Here is a 15,661-nt window from a genome sequence, read left to right as displayed (position 1 = left end):
CCCCAACTTGGTAATCCCATGCACTGGGTTCAACAATCAAACACACAGATTTAAGAGGAAATGTAAAAACAACAGCCTGGGAAGCTGTGTGGACTCGAAGGGCTCCACCTTCCAAATCTGCGTGGAGTCTCTGCACGTGTGCTCTGGCCCTTGGCACCAAGTAGCTGGCAGGCTGGCAAAATCTGAGGCTGCCCTTTTGCATCCATTCCAACTGTGGGCTTATTTATAGTGTTCCCTTCTGCCAGCAGCCCTGGGGGAGCCCTTCCACACTCGTGGGTCATGCTGGCCCCAACGGCTGCGGACTTTGTGGAGTGCAGATCCCCCCCCCCCCCCGTGCATGTTCCTCTCTCCAACATAAATTGCAAACCGCACCTTTGGGGGAAGTCTAACCTTTCTCCCCCTGACGTGTTTCTGTTGAGAAATCAGGCACTAGTCTTTTGGGGGATCCCTTAGTAGGTAACTTTCTGTCTCTCTCTGGCTGCTTTTAGGATTCTTACTTTGTCACTGGTGCTTGCCTATTTAATTATAATGTGTCTTGGTGTTGTTCTTTTTAGGTTCATGTTGTTTTGGCCTCTGTGAGCTTATAGATCTTGTGTGAGTTTTTTTTCTTCCCAATATCAGGGAAGTTTTCTGTCATTATTTCTTCAAACAGGTGTTCTATCCTTGCTCAGTGTCTTCTCCTTATGGCTCCCCTATTATGCGGTTGTTGTTTCATTTTGTGTTGTCCCAAAGTTCCTTTAGGCTCTCCTCCTGATTTTTAAGATTTTTTTTTTATCTAGATGTTGCTCTGCTTGGGTATTTTTTCCTGCCTTGTCTTATAGCTCACTGATGCAGTCCTCTGCTTCTTCTTGTCTATTGTTGATGCTTTCTATTGAGTTTTTATAGCAACGATGTCTTTTTTCATTTCTTTTTGGTTTTAATTCATTTTCTCTTGGTTCTTACACATATTGTTGAATTTGTCTTCCATTCATTTAAGTGACCTTATGACCATTTCCCTGAATTCTTTCTCTGACATATTGCTTGCCTCCATTTCATTTACTTCCTTTTCTGGTGATGCCTCCTTTTCTTTCATATGTGGGCTGTTTCTTTGTCTCTTCATGATCTCTCTTTTCCAGGTGTCTGGTTATGTAGTTTTCTCTCTCCTTTCCGTGAGAAGTTGCAGAGTTTGTCTGAGTTAGTGTATTCACTCTGCTCAAGATCCAGTGTTCCTGGGTTCACAGCTGGCCTTTGGGTATTGTGGTTGTAGAGTCTAGATCTATCTTTTAAATTAGAGTTTTTATTTTTTTCAGATATATTCTGAAGTTAAATTACTGGGTTATATACAGTATCTGTTTTTCATTTTTTGAGAAACTGCCATGTTGGGAGCCATTAGAGATATTGGCCTAGACAAAGCCATCTTAAGAACAATAAGTTTCTGGTAGGAACTCCTAGTTACCAGAAACCACGTATGTCCTGAGGTTTGGTCAGCAGCTAAAGATAATTATCTTATACCCTGAAGCAACTACCGCCACAACCGGAGCCTGCTACAACCCTGTTGATAAGCTAATAGGCTTCTCCACCCACCCCCCTCCCTAAAGCAGTATATATTCTGCCGCTGTAAGAATAAAATTTTGAGGCTTGATCAGAATCCTGTCTTGCCTCCATTTCTTCGCATCTCCTATCCTCTCATTCCCTTACAGGAATCGTCACGGTACCCACGTTGCATGCCCCACGGGTCGGGGCATAATTGGCACCCAACGTGGCCTCCGTACTTCGGTTCCTGTTGGGAACGTTCACTCAAGTGTCCGGCCGGACCTCTTCTTAGGCGCCACTGGGATCGCCCTGTGAGTCAGCCTGTTTTCTTGGTCGCTGCTCTGCCCACCCACCCTGCGAGTCAGACCTGGTGTTAAGGTAAGTGAACGCATTGGAATTGTGGATAGGCATCATCCTTCATCATTGCCCTCCCTTATTCTCCTGCCTCTAGTCCACTTCGAGCACTCTCTTGTTGTCTCAGGGAAGAGTGAAGGGTACCCGAGTTCGACTGAGAGAACTCCGAATCACTCAGGCTTGTTCCCTGGTTTCGTTCCCCTTGGTTAATCTTCATCCGAAAATCCTGAGTTCACTTCGTCTTAGTGGTCGTTTCTCCTGGTACGGGGCTTATACATCCCGACCTATGACACGTGAACAGGGGCCTCCTTTGTGAGGTTGAGGTTCGTTGATCTTCCTTGGTGGTTCGTCTCCTCGTGGACTCCTGGGCTGACCTGGTACGGGGTTTATACGTCCCGGAGGCTTACGTGGAAGAGGCGGAAATATGGGTCAGGCTTTGAGCTCTCGTGAGTTATTTGTCAGGGGACTCAGGGAGTCCCTCAAGGCTCGAGGATTTCGGGTTAAAAAGAAAGATTTAAGGAATTTTTTCACTTTTGTCACTGACCTTTGCTCATGGTTCATTATAGACTTTTGATTTGCATATTTAAAGTGTTAAAATTTTAGAAGGAAATCTTTTACAGTTTTTGCATGTTATTATAGAATATAACGTTTGTTTTTCTTGAAAAAGATACTCTTTTAGATCAGGCTGAAGAAAAAATAGTACCATGGTCATCTTAATGTGTTTTCTTACCCAAATTGAAATCTTAATTTGTATTTGGAATCTATCTGTAATAAGAAATGGAACCCCGCTGCCGAATCTCTCTCTGGTTCGGAGAGATTCATAGGTGGCAGCAGAGCGCATATCAATAAGCTCTCCTGCAATGAGATTACTCAATGTTCTGTTTAAGAATTACCTGAGAACATGTCGGGAAGTGCAAAGTCTAGCCAAGGTCACCTTGGGTGCTAGCTATTACTTTGGAAAGCAAAGTAGTATTACATTTTAAAATCTGTTTTTCTATTAAGCATGACTTTGGGAACAAATACGCCATCTGAGTCATTTGCTGAAACGTCCCCCAAAGCAGGATGTAGTGGAAAGGAAAAGGGAGCACATGGCGATCCAATATGGACTCCTCCTCTAATTTAAAGTCTCCTTTGCGTAATTGAAAAGTTTTACAAAATTTAAAATGAGTCTGGGATTTCTGTTCACGTGTAAAGAGAAAACCTGGCTTGAAACTGATGCGCGCAAGTTCCGATTTTGGACATTTAGATGGAGTTTTGAGCTGGAATTTCTTTACACATGTGCAGAATAAAACCCAAGACTGATTATTTCCTAAAGAAAATGGCGAATTTGACCCAGGGTAGAAATTCTAGCAACAAGATTGGTATTTTTCTGAAGCCTATTCCAAAGCTAACTTTAAGACCTCTAAAAGGAATATCAGTATAATTGTCTCTGTTACAAAAATTTGCTAAAGTAAATGCCTTAAAATAATTGGATTCGAAACCCAAGAATTATTAAAAATATCTTAATTATAAAAATCTAAGTAGCCCGGTAAAAAACTGGCCCTTTGTTAATTAAAAAGGCTAGCCAGGCCTTTCTGATGGAGAAAGGGGCTGCTTCCTGCCTGTAGCAAATTCTTAAAGAATGTGGTTAATTTACATCTGATTGGTCCAGGGTAGGCCAAACCTGTTCTTCCAGGGAAAACAGTTCCTCCCCCGCCTCCCCGCCCCCCAGGCCAATTTTGAAACTTCCCACAGGCAAGCAAGGGGCAGGAAACAATGTAGCTAAACCTTGTTTCTTGACCTTCCACAGAGGAAAAAATTATGGTCTTTTTAAAATCAAAGGCTGGGCCAATCCTGCCTTGCCAGGCTCAAGTGTGGCTTTCCAAAGCTGCTGTGAAATTTAAGACCTTGGAGTTTACACCTAGGTATCTTGAAGTGACATAATACTGAAATGTTGATCTGAGTATGCCTAGTATAAAGTCAAGATAATAGAAGTTAATCTATTAATTGAAAATGCCTTATATTTTGTTTGAAATGTATCCTTAAATGTAAAAGTATTGATTTGAAGAATGCTAAGATTTAAAGCTCTGAAAGTTTTTAAAGTCTCTTTTCTTGCCATTAAAAAGTTTAAAGCTACACCTTTTTTTTTAGTGGAGGGAGGATTAGACACGCCCTTCCTCTAGCGTCTAGGTAATCCAATTCCTGCCAGCAGCCATCTTTAGGAATGTTAATTTGCATTTCAATGGCTACACCTTTTGCTAGCTGACTTTCCCAGAAAAGGTCAAGCGACCAAAAGGTGCCTCCTTTGAAATCAGCTTTCCGCCAGTAGTCATTTTTTTAATACCTGCAAGTTTGCTTCTCAGTTTCCCTGGGCAGGGCAGAAAAAACATGGTTTAAAGTTAATTATTAGATTTTAGTATTTATTCTTAAAAATATAATATAAAAGTATAGTTAATCAAAGAACTGCTAATATTTGACTTGTAAGCTCTGAAAGTTCAAAGTGCAAATTGAATGGGGGGGGGGGGAAATTAATTAAATATCTAATGTATAACTTGTTTTTGAAACAATAAAATGTGTTTTCTCTTAAATGATTAGGAATTCAAAATATGTTACTTCTTGGTCTGATTTTAAAAAGAGGATTAATTTTCTCATCTCAACTGAAATTTTTAATACAAAAACCAGTTTAAACTTGATTGATATTCTTTAAAATAATTATAAAAGGTATAAACAGCTAATGGGATTTCTGCTTGTCTACAATATAATGTTGGTCATCTATCTTTTAGGAATTTTGGTTTCCTCTTCCCTTGTTTATTGTGAGAATAAGGAAATCATGTTTTCTGTCAGAGAACAGTGTAGACAGCCACAATGTTGGGCTGCCTGACTTGGCAGCCGCCATGTTGGCCGCATGGCCTGCCACGCCCCTGGGGGTCGCCATCTTGGAACAACAAAGGCCCCTCCCTCTGACTTAGCTAATCACAAAGGGAATGTCTTCTCACTGAGGCAGGATGGAATTTCAGGGGTGGAGCTTTAAGGCAGAATTTCACTACAGAAATGCAGATGGGGCAGAAAGTGTTTCTAATCTCTTAAATCTAGAAAACCCTGCTAAGGACAATTAAAGGTTATATGTTCCCTCCCTAAACAAAAGTTAAATAGCTTATGTCAAAGTATTTAAAAGGGACTGATAGCAGTAATCCAGTTTCTGTGATCCCAGCTGATATTTTAAAACCAGTTTAAATTTAATTGATATCTCTTAATAATTGTAAGAAGTATATAAGTTTTTTTTAAATATATTTTATTGATTTTTTACAGAGAGGAAGGGAGAGAGATAGAGAGTTAGAAACATCGATGAGAGAGAAACATCGATCAGCTGCCTCCTGCACATCTCCTACTGGGGATATGCCTGCAACCCAGGTACATGCCCTTTACCGGAATCGAACCTGGGACCTTTCAGTCCGCAGGCCGACGCTCTATCCACTGAGCCAAACCGGTTTCGGCAAGAAGTATATAATTTTTAAATTATATATATATTTAATGGTCTTTCAAGTTGGATTTCAAAACTATACTTGAAATCACATGGAAAGCTTTATCAAATAAAAATTAATAAATATATTTTAAGTTTTTGCCTCTGGGAAAGGACAAAACAAGTTATTTTGTTTAATATTTCTTAAAATTGAAAGGGCGAGGACTACGCCCTCCACCTTGCCCCAGGGTAAGGGCTACGCCCTCCACCTTACCCCAGGGTAAGAGCTACGCCCTCCACCTTGCCCCAGGGTAAGGGCTATGCCCTTCATCTTAACTTGGCCATGTGCTCAGCAAGCTTCTTCCCGGAAGATAGTCAAGGGAAGTGCACGCCATCACTATGACCACATCCTGTGTAATGAGACACCGACTCGCACCTGGCCAATCGGCAGGGCCCACAGTCCTTTCTCCTCCCCTTACCCCAAACCCCTATAAAACCTCTCTCCACACAGAGTTTTCTCTCTCTCGGCCACTGGAGCTTACCGTTGCATCGGTGAGTGTGGCAGGGGAGCCAAACCTAGGTTTGAAATGAATGACTCTTTGCTTTTGCATCGGACTCACTGGCTCCCTGTGGGTTCTTGGGAATCACGAAATCTGGGCACAACAACAAAAATACAGCAGTGAAATTTTAAGATGTAATTTGAAATAACAAAAGCTCCTCACTACTGCATTTTAAATTAGGCTGGAGGTGGGCAGCGTTTGCACCTCGTGTATCAGACATAAAACTTTACTGAATTTACTAACCTTTGTAAGCAATTGAATCCTAGTAAAGTAAAATTCTTCTAAAAAAAGATACTGAAGGCTTCCCATGATTCCTCTGTATATGCAAATAAGCCAAAGGGTATATTCTTTAAAAATATAATTGCTAACATTTACAGATTGTTGTTAAAATACTTAATCTGACAATAATTAGTCACCATAAATGAAAACTCACTTGAAATATATAGCTTTGCAACAGCATTTGTTAAAATCTCAAAAGGCAACCATGTTCCTTACATTTGTTGCTTGTGTGAGAAAGAAAACTGTCGAGAAGGAAATAAAAAGAGGTTTCCTTCAGATATCTAACTAAAATTAAAAATCAATATATTGGACCTCATAAGCTAAATTAAATAATTTGTGTTTTGCCTCCTTAAACAAAGTTTATGTAAATTTACTTAAAGACTAATACCAGAAATTTAATTAATGTCATTTACTGTCCATAACTTAGGACAAGTAAAGTTAAAAGAATAAATGTTATTTCAAACTGACTTAAATTGGCAAAATTGGGCTATGTGGATATTCAGGGGAACTTACCTGTCACTTATTAAAATGTAAACTACTACAATTTTTATATAATACCTCCATCATTATACCAAAAAATACTAGGCAGGAACCAATTCCTGGAGCCTTAACTGTTTTTACTGATGGGTCATCAAATGGGAAATCTGCCTATCATACTATAATTACTGACCAGTCATACTTCTGTGCAAAGAATTAAATTAAAAGCTATTAAGGCTGCGTTGCAAGATTTCCAACAGCCTGTTAACATAATTTCTGATTCCTCTTATGCTTCGGGCCTAGTAAGTAGAATTGAAACTGCCCGGTTGAAATGGCTTAGTGACCAAAGTTTATTCTTACTATTTAAGCAAGTTCAACAGATTGTGCAGCAGAGAAAATACCCTTTTTATATCACCACATCAGGGCTCACAGCATATTACCTAGCCCATTAACTAAGGGAAAGGCACATGCTGATCAATTGGTTGCTTTATTAAAAGAGGCTTCAGAGTCTCATCAGCTTTTAAAAATCCCAACTTGAAAAACAAAAAAGGGGGATGATGGAGAGATCACCTACAGGTAGGCTGCACCTAGCTTTAATTACTCTGAATTTTTTCACTTGTGATGCTTATGGAAGACACCTGTGGAGCTACATTGGTGTCAGAATAAAAGGAACAGCCCAGAGACCACCTGGGGCACGGTAAAGTGAAGTATGGTAACAATCATTTCAGGTAAAAACTATAGTTTCATACTGATCTTAGAAGGCACATTTTTCCTTTACCTGGGAAGGACAGCACAGCTATCCCAAGGTTAGAGGGCTCCAGTTAATATGTCAACTCTGTTCTGGAGACCCAAAACTGTAATTTAAATAACATGTCTCAGGTTAACCTGGGTTACCCAAGGACTCTAGATAATGTGTTTACCCAAAATGGTAGTTTGGATAGCATACTGTCTTTGCTTCTGTAAATTTCTTCTTTTTTTGAAAACTAGGTTCCTCATTCCAAACCTTGAGTTTAAAAATTAAGTTGTCATGACCTAGAGCAAAGAATATTCTTACATGGTATTATTCTACAAAGTTTTATTAATAATTTTTGATGCTTTACAACAGTATATTGTGCATTTATCCCAAACAAACTTACAAATTAATATTTACCTTGGATATTTTGAGAATGTGAAGGGATTTATTCCCTCCTGGGGAAGGCACTTAAACATTCTGTATTGACCTCTCTTGACCTTTTTTTAGGAACAGCATTGCATACCTATAATAAATTATCTAACCAGCTAATTGATGATGTCCAAGCTCTCTCAGGCACTATCAATGATCTCCAAGATCAGATAGATTCATTAGCTGAAGTAGTACTACAAAATAGAAGAGGGTTAGATTTGCTCACAGCAGAACAGGGAGGAATATGCTTAGCCCTACAGGAACGCTGCTGCTTCTATGCCAACAAATCCGGGATCGTCCGAGACAAGATAAAGAAGTTACAAGAAGATCTAGTGAAGAGACGGAGAGAATTATTTGAAAACCCCCTTTGGAGCGGCTTAAATGGACTCCTACCCTACCTGCTTCCTGCTCTTGGCCCCCTTGTCAGCCTTTTTCTATTCCTAACCTTTGGCCCCTGGGCCTTTAGAAAATAAACAGACTTTGTAAAACAGCAGGTTGATAGCATTCTGGCCAAACCCATTCAGGTACACTACCACTGTCTAGCCATGTTAGACCGTGAATGTGATTATAATGACTGCCAAAACCCCCTCCCTGCGGGGACAGCATGACGCCAGAGGGATGCTTGCCTACTCCCCATAGAAGGAGAAAGGCATGGGCACCGACCTGGGTGCACGGCAAAGCACTGCAAGGGAAGGTCACAAAAAATTTCTTTGACCTCCTCTGGATTTCCCTGTGAGCACACCTGGTTTGCATAGAGGTTGGTATCCATACATGACTATTGGCTCTGCCTCTCCTCCCCAAAAAGATACCAAGAGCCACTAGTAGTGGGATCCCACCATCCCACGGGAGGATCCAGGTCCCTACTCCCCCAGTCAGTTAAAGCCCGCCCCTTAAAGAAAAAGGGAGGATATGTTGGAAGCCATTAGAGATATTGGCCTAGACAAAGCCATCTTAAGAACAATAAGTTTCTGGTAGGAACTCCTAGTTACCAGAAACCACGTATGTCCTGAGGTTTGGTCAGCAGCTAAAGATAATTATCTTATACCCTGAAGCAATTACCGCCACAACCGGAGCCTGCTACAACCCTGTTGATAAGCTAATAGGCTTCTCCACCCACCCCGTCCCTAAAGCAGTATATATTCTGCTGCTGTAAGAATAAAATTTTGAGGCTTGTCAGAATCCTGTCTTGCCTCCATTTCTTCGCGTCTCCTATCCTCTCATTCCCTTACAGGAATAATCACGGTACCCACGTTGCATGCCCCGCGGGTCTGGGCACTGCCATACTGTTTTCTATAGTGGCTGCAACAATTTATATTCCCAGCAACAGTTCACAATGGTTCCCTTTTCTCTGGACCTCACAAGTAGTTTATATTTGTTGACTTTTTGATAATAGACATTCTGAAAGGTGTGAGGTAGTATGCCATTGTCTTTTGAATTGCATTTACCTGATGATTAGTGGTGTTGAGCATCATTTCATATGTCTCTTGGCCATCTGTATGTTGTCTTTTTTTTTAAAGTATTATATATGTCTCCTCCCCCCCATTGACCCCTCCCCAACCCCGCCCAACTCACAGGACAAGCCTCTACTGCCCCATTGTCTGTGTCCATTGGTTATGCTAATATGTATGCATACAAGTCCTTTGGTTGATCTCTTACCTTCCATCCCCTGCATTCCCTCTGAGTTTTGACAGTCTGTTCAGTGCTTCTCTGTCTCTGGATTTATGTTTGTGCATAAGTTTATGTTGTTCATTATATTCCACAAATGAGTGAGATCATGTGATATTTATCTTTGTTCAACAGGCTTATTTAGCTTAATATAATGTTCTCCAGGTCCATCCACACTGTTTTGAATGGTAAGAGTTCTTTCTTTTTTATAGCAGCATAGTATTCCATTGTGTAGATGTACCAAGATTTTTTAAATTCTTTATTGTATAAGTGATACATAAGTCTCCTTTTCCCCCCCATTTACCTTTACCAAGCCGTTCCCACCCATTCCAACATTTTTTAATCCATTCATCTGATGATGGGCACTCAAGCTGTTTCTAAATCTTAGCTATTGTAAATTGTGCTACTATGAACATAGGGGTGCATATGTCCTTTCTGATTGGTGTTTTTGATTTCTGGAGATATATTCCTAGAAGTGAGAGGACTGGGTCAAATGGAAGTTCCATTTTTAAGTTTTTGAGGAAACTCCATACTGTTTTACACAGTGGCTATACCAGACTGCATTACCACCATCAGTGCACAGAGTTTGTTTTTCTCAACATCCTCACCAGCACTTGTCATTTGTTGATTCGTTGATGATAGCCATGCTGACAGGTATCTCATTGTCATTTTGATTTGCATCTCTCAGATGATTAGTCACTTTGAGCATGTCTTCATGTCTCTCTTGGCCTTCTGTATGTCCTCTTTTGAAAAGTGTTCATTAAGGTCATTTTTGATTGGATTGTTTATCTTCCTTTTGTTAATTTGTATGAGTTCCCTGTAAATTTTGGAGATTAAACCCTTATCGGATATAAAATTGGCAAATATGTTCTCCCATGTAGTGGGCTTTCTTGTTGTTTTGTTGAAGGATTTTTTTTTGCTATGCAAAAGCATTTTATTTTGATTTAGTCCCATTTGTTTATTTTCTCCTTCGTTTCCATTACCCCAGGAGCTGTATTGGTAAAGATATTACTATGACATATGTGTGATATTTTGCTGCCTCTGGATTCTTTTAAGATTGTAATGGTTTCCCGTCTTACATTTAAGTCCTTTATCCATTTTGAGTTTATTTTTGTGCATGGTGTAAGTTGGTGATCTAGTTTCTTTTTTTTTTTTTTTTTTTGCATGTATCTGACCAATTTTTCCAGCACCATTTTTGGAGGGACTGTCTTAACTCCATGGTATGTTCTTGCTTTTTTTGTCAAATATTAATTGAGCATAATGGCTTGGGTTGATTTCTGGGTTTTCTGTTTGGTACCATTGGTCTATATGTCTGTTATTGTGCCAGTTCCAGGCAGTTTTGAGAACAGTAGCTTTGTAATATAGCTTGATATCTGCTATTGTGTTCCCTCCGACTTTGTTATTCTTTCTTGGGATTGCTGTGGCTATTCGGGGTCTTTTAAAAATTCCAGATGAATTTTTGGAACGATTGTTCTAGGACTGAAATATGCCATTGGTATTTTATTGGGGATTCCATTGAATCTATAAATTGCTTTGGATAGTATGGACATTTTAATGATGTTGATTATACCAATCCATGAACACAGTATGATCTTCCATTTGTCTATGTCTTCCTTTATCACTTCTTTTTTTAATGTTCTGTAGTTTTCCGAGTATAGGTCTTTTACCAGCTTAGTTAAGTTTATTCCTAGGCATCTTCATTTTTTTTTGGTGAAATGGTAAATGGGATTGTTGTTTTAGTTTCTCTTTTGGTGAGTTCATTACCGGTGTATAAACAAGCCATAGATTTGTGAGTGTCAATTTTATGTCCTGCTACATTGCTGAATTCATTTATTCAGTCTAGTAGTTTTTTTGATGGAGTCTTTAGGGTATTTTGTGTATAATGTGATGTCTTTTGTGAATAATGACAATTTTACTGCTTCTTTTCCAATTTGGATGCCTTTTAATTCCTCTTCTTGTCTAATTGATGTGGCTAGCTCTTCCAGTACTATGTCAAACAGGATTGGTGAAAGTGGGCATACCTGTCTTGTTCCTGTTCTTAGAGGAAATAGTTTTAGTTTTTTTCTATTGAGTATGATGTTGGCTGAAAGTTTGTCATATAAGGCCTTTATGATCTTGAGGTATGATCCCTCTATTCCCACTTTGCTGAGAGTTTTTTTTTTTTTTTTAATCAAGAAATGGTGTTGGATTTTGTCACATGCTTTTACTGCATTGATTGATATGATTATGGGAGTCTTGTCTCTCAATTTGTTTATGTGATATATAATGTTTATTGATTTGTGGATATTGTAACATCCTTGCATCCCCGGAATAAATCCCACTTTGTCATGGTGTATGATCTTTCTAATGTAATGCTGAATCTGATTTGCTATAATTTGTTTTGGATTTTTGCATTTATGTTCATCAGGGATTTTGACCTGTAATTCTTTTCTTTGTAGTGTCTTCATCTGGTTTTGGAATTAGGGCAATGCTGGCTTCATAGAAAGAGCTTAGAAGTGTGCCCACCTCTTTAATTTTTTGGAATAATCTGAGGAGGATAGGTTTTAGTTCTTCTTTCAATGTTTGGTAAAACTCCCCTGTAATGAAATCCATATCAGGGCTTTTGTTTGCTGAAGATTTTTGATTAATTCTTCAATTTCGGCCTATTCAGTTTTTTGGGTTGTTTTTTTTTTTTTAATTCTTCCTGATTGAGTTTTGGAACCTTGTATTTTTCTAGGAATATGTTCATGTTGTCTAGGCTGTCCAGTTTGTTGGAGTGGGGTTGTTCGTAGTATGTTTTTATAATCCTTTGTAATTCTGTGTTGTCTGTTGTTAATTCACCTCTTTCATTTCTGGTTTTGTTTATTTGTGTCCTCTCTCTTTGTTTCTAGCTACCAGCTTTTGGATTTATTGATCTTTTGTATTGTTATTTTGGTCTCCATTTCATTTATTTCCACTCTTATCTTTATTATTTTCTTCTTTCTACTTACTCTGGGTTTTTCTTGTTGATCTAGTTCTAATTTTTGAATTTGTAAGGTTAGAAAATTTATTACCACTTTTTCTTATTTTTTGATGTAGACCTGTAAAGGTATGAACTTTCCTCTCAGGACTGCTTTCACTGTGTCCCAAAGATTTTAGATTGTGTTTTCATTGTCATTTGTTACAAAGATGCTTTTTACTTCTTCTTTGATCTCTTTAGTAACACCTATATTGTTTAATACCATTCTATATAGCCTCCAAGTTTTGATTTTTTAAAATGTTTTTATTGTTGTTGATTTCTAATTTTATGTCATTGTGTTCTGAGAAGATGCTTGATATCATTTCTATCTTCATGAATTTGAAGATACTTTGCCTGTGACCCAATATGTGGTCTATCTTTAAAAATGTCCCATGTGCCCTTGAGAAGAGTGTATATTCTGAAGCTTTGGGGTGAAATGTGCTGGACATGTCAATTAATTCCATCTGATCTGGTGAGTCATTTAGGATTGATGTTTCTTTGCTGATTTTTTTGTTTGGAGGGTTTATCCAGTGGTGTCAGTGGAGTATTAAAGTCCCCTACTATAATTGTGTTGCTGTCAATCTCACCCTTGATTTCTACTAGTAGTTTTTTTTTTTTAATGTATTTGGTTGCTCCTGTATTGGATGCATATATGTTTACCAGAGTTATAACCTCTTGTTGAATTGCTTTCTTTAGTATTATGAAGTGACCTTCCTCATCTCATGCTAGGGCCTTCATTTTGAGGTCTATTTTGCCCGATATAAGTATTGCTACCCCAGCTTTTTTTCCATTTCCATTCATCTGAAATTTTTTTTCTATCCTTTCACTATCAGTCTCTGTGAGTCCTTTGTTATGAGTCAGGTGTTGTAGACAGCAAATATATGAGAATTGTTTTCTTATCCATTCAGCTACTCTATGTCTTTTGACTGGAGCATTTAACCCATTTACATTTAAGGTTATTATTGAAAGGTACTTGTTTGTCACCATTTTTATTCTTTATGCCTTTGTTCCTTCTTCCCATCCTATTTCTTCTTTTTATAGCAGTCCCTTTAGCATTTATTGCATTGTTAGCTTGGTGGTAATAAACTCCCTTAACCCCCTTTTTTTCTGTGAATCTCCTGATTTCCCTTTCAATTTTGAACAGTAGCCTTGCTGGGTATAGTATTCATGGATTCAGTTCCTTGCTTTGCATCACTTTGTATATATCATTCCATCCGTTTTTAGCCTGAAATGTTTCTGTTGAGAAATCAGTTGATAGTCTAATGGGAGGTCCCTTATAGGTAACTTTATGTCTCTCTCTGGCAACCTTTAAGATTCTTACTTTGTCGTTAGTTTTTGCCAGTTTAATTATGATGTTTCTTGGTGTCGTTCTTTTGGGGTTCATCTTGTTTGGGACTCTGTGAGCTTCTTGGACTTGTGTGAGTTTTTTCTTCCCAATATCATAGAAGTTTTCTGTCATTATTTCTTCAAACAGGTTTTCTATTCCTTGCTGCATTTTCTCTTCTTCTGGCACCCCTATTATGCGGATGTTGTTTCATTTCGTGTTATCCCGAAGCTCCCTTAGGCTCTTCTCCTGCTTTTTAAGTTGTTTTTGCAGTTGCTGCTTTGCGTGGATTTTTTTTTCTACCTTGTCTCCTAGCTCACTGATGTGGCTCAGCTTCTTCTAGTTTATTGTTGACACTTCCTATTGTGGTATTTACTGCAGCTATGCCATTCTTTATTTCTTCATGGTTTTTCATTTCCTCTTGATTCTTACACATGTTCTTGAATTTGTCTTCCATCCTTTTCACCATCCTTATACCCATTGATCTGAATTCTTTCTCTGAAAAATTGCTTGCCACCATTTTGTTTATTTCCTTTTCTGGTGAGTCCTCTTTTTATTTCATTTGTGGGGATATTTCTTTGTCTCCCCTTTTTTGGTGTTCCCTTGTGGTTGTTTATATATATTAGATCAGTGATGGTGAACCTATGACACGCGTGTCAGAGATTACATGCAAACTCATTTTTTTGGTTGATTTTTCTTTGTTAAATGGCATTTAAACATATAAAATAAATATCAAAAATATAAATCTTCATTTTACTATGGTTGCAAATATCAAAAAATTTCTATATGTGACACGGCTCCAGAGTTAAGTTAGGGTTTTTCAAAATGCTGACACTCCGAGCTCAAAAGGTTTGCCATCACTGTATTAGATCAAACTTCTATGCCACCCAGATTTTTTTAGTTTGTCTTATATTGTAGATGTTTTATGGGACCCAGTGGCAAAGTCTCTCAGGTCTTATGGGCTGGTTATTCTATGGATGCCCCTTACTTGGAATATTTGGGTTCTCTTGGTGTAGTAGTGTCTTGAGTGTTATTGTCCCATTGTGGATAGAATCTCCTCTCAGGGTGTGTGGATATGTAGCTTGCTCTCTACCACGTTGACCATACAATACAAAATACAACTTTACAAGACACAATAAAAAGGGAACAAAACACGAATGTACTCACAGCACTGATAACCCCAACAAAAGTGGCCACCAGAGAAAAGAGAATAAGGAGAGAGAAGAGAGAGCAAAAATAATATTGATAAAAGAAAAAAAAGGTAAAAGAGAAAAGAAAAAGAAAGGTAAAAATATACATATATGGGGAGAAAACTCCACAAAACAAACAAACAAAAAAATGCAAACAACAAGCACCCAGAAAAAAAGTGTGGGCCAGAATCTGTAAAGGCAGAGCTTATACCCAGAAAGTAAAGTAAGGGAATTTAATTAATAGGTGAATGGCCACAGTTCAGTATAGTGGAGATAGAAAGAGAATGAGTGGATAAGAAGAAAAATTTCAAAATCAAAAAATTAAGAAAAAGTAAAAACATTAAAAAAACAAAAAAATTAAAATTTTATCTACCTATATATTCATCTATTTTTGGAAATGGAGAATAGAGGATAGAGCAGATAGGCTTGAGTTTAGTGAGTGAAACTAATTACGCAATTAGGAGAAGCATAGACCAAGAGAGGAGAGGAAAAACAAAAGCATAAAAAAATTGGCTAGTGCCCTAACCGGTTTGGCTCAGTGGATAGAGCATTGGCCTGCAGACTGAAAGGTCCCAGGTTCGATTCCAGTCAAGAAAGAGCATGTACCTTGGTTGCGGGCACATCCCCAGTAGGGAGTGTGCAGGAGGCAGCTGATCGATGTTTCTCTCTCATCGATGTTTCTAATTCTCTATCCCTCTCCCTTCCTCTCTGTAAAAAATCAA

Source organism: Myotis nattereri (assembly GCF_964212035.1).
Source record: "Myotis nattereri genome assembly, chromosome: X".
NCBI lineage: Eukaryota > Metazoa > Chordata > Mammalia > Chiroptera > Vespertilionidae > Myotis > Myotis nattereri.
The sequence above is the reverse complement of the archived record's forward strand: the minus strand, read 5'-3'. Positions refer to the sequence as shown.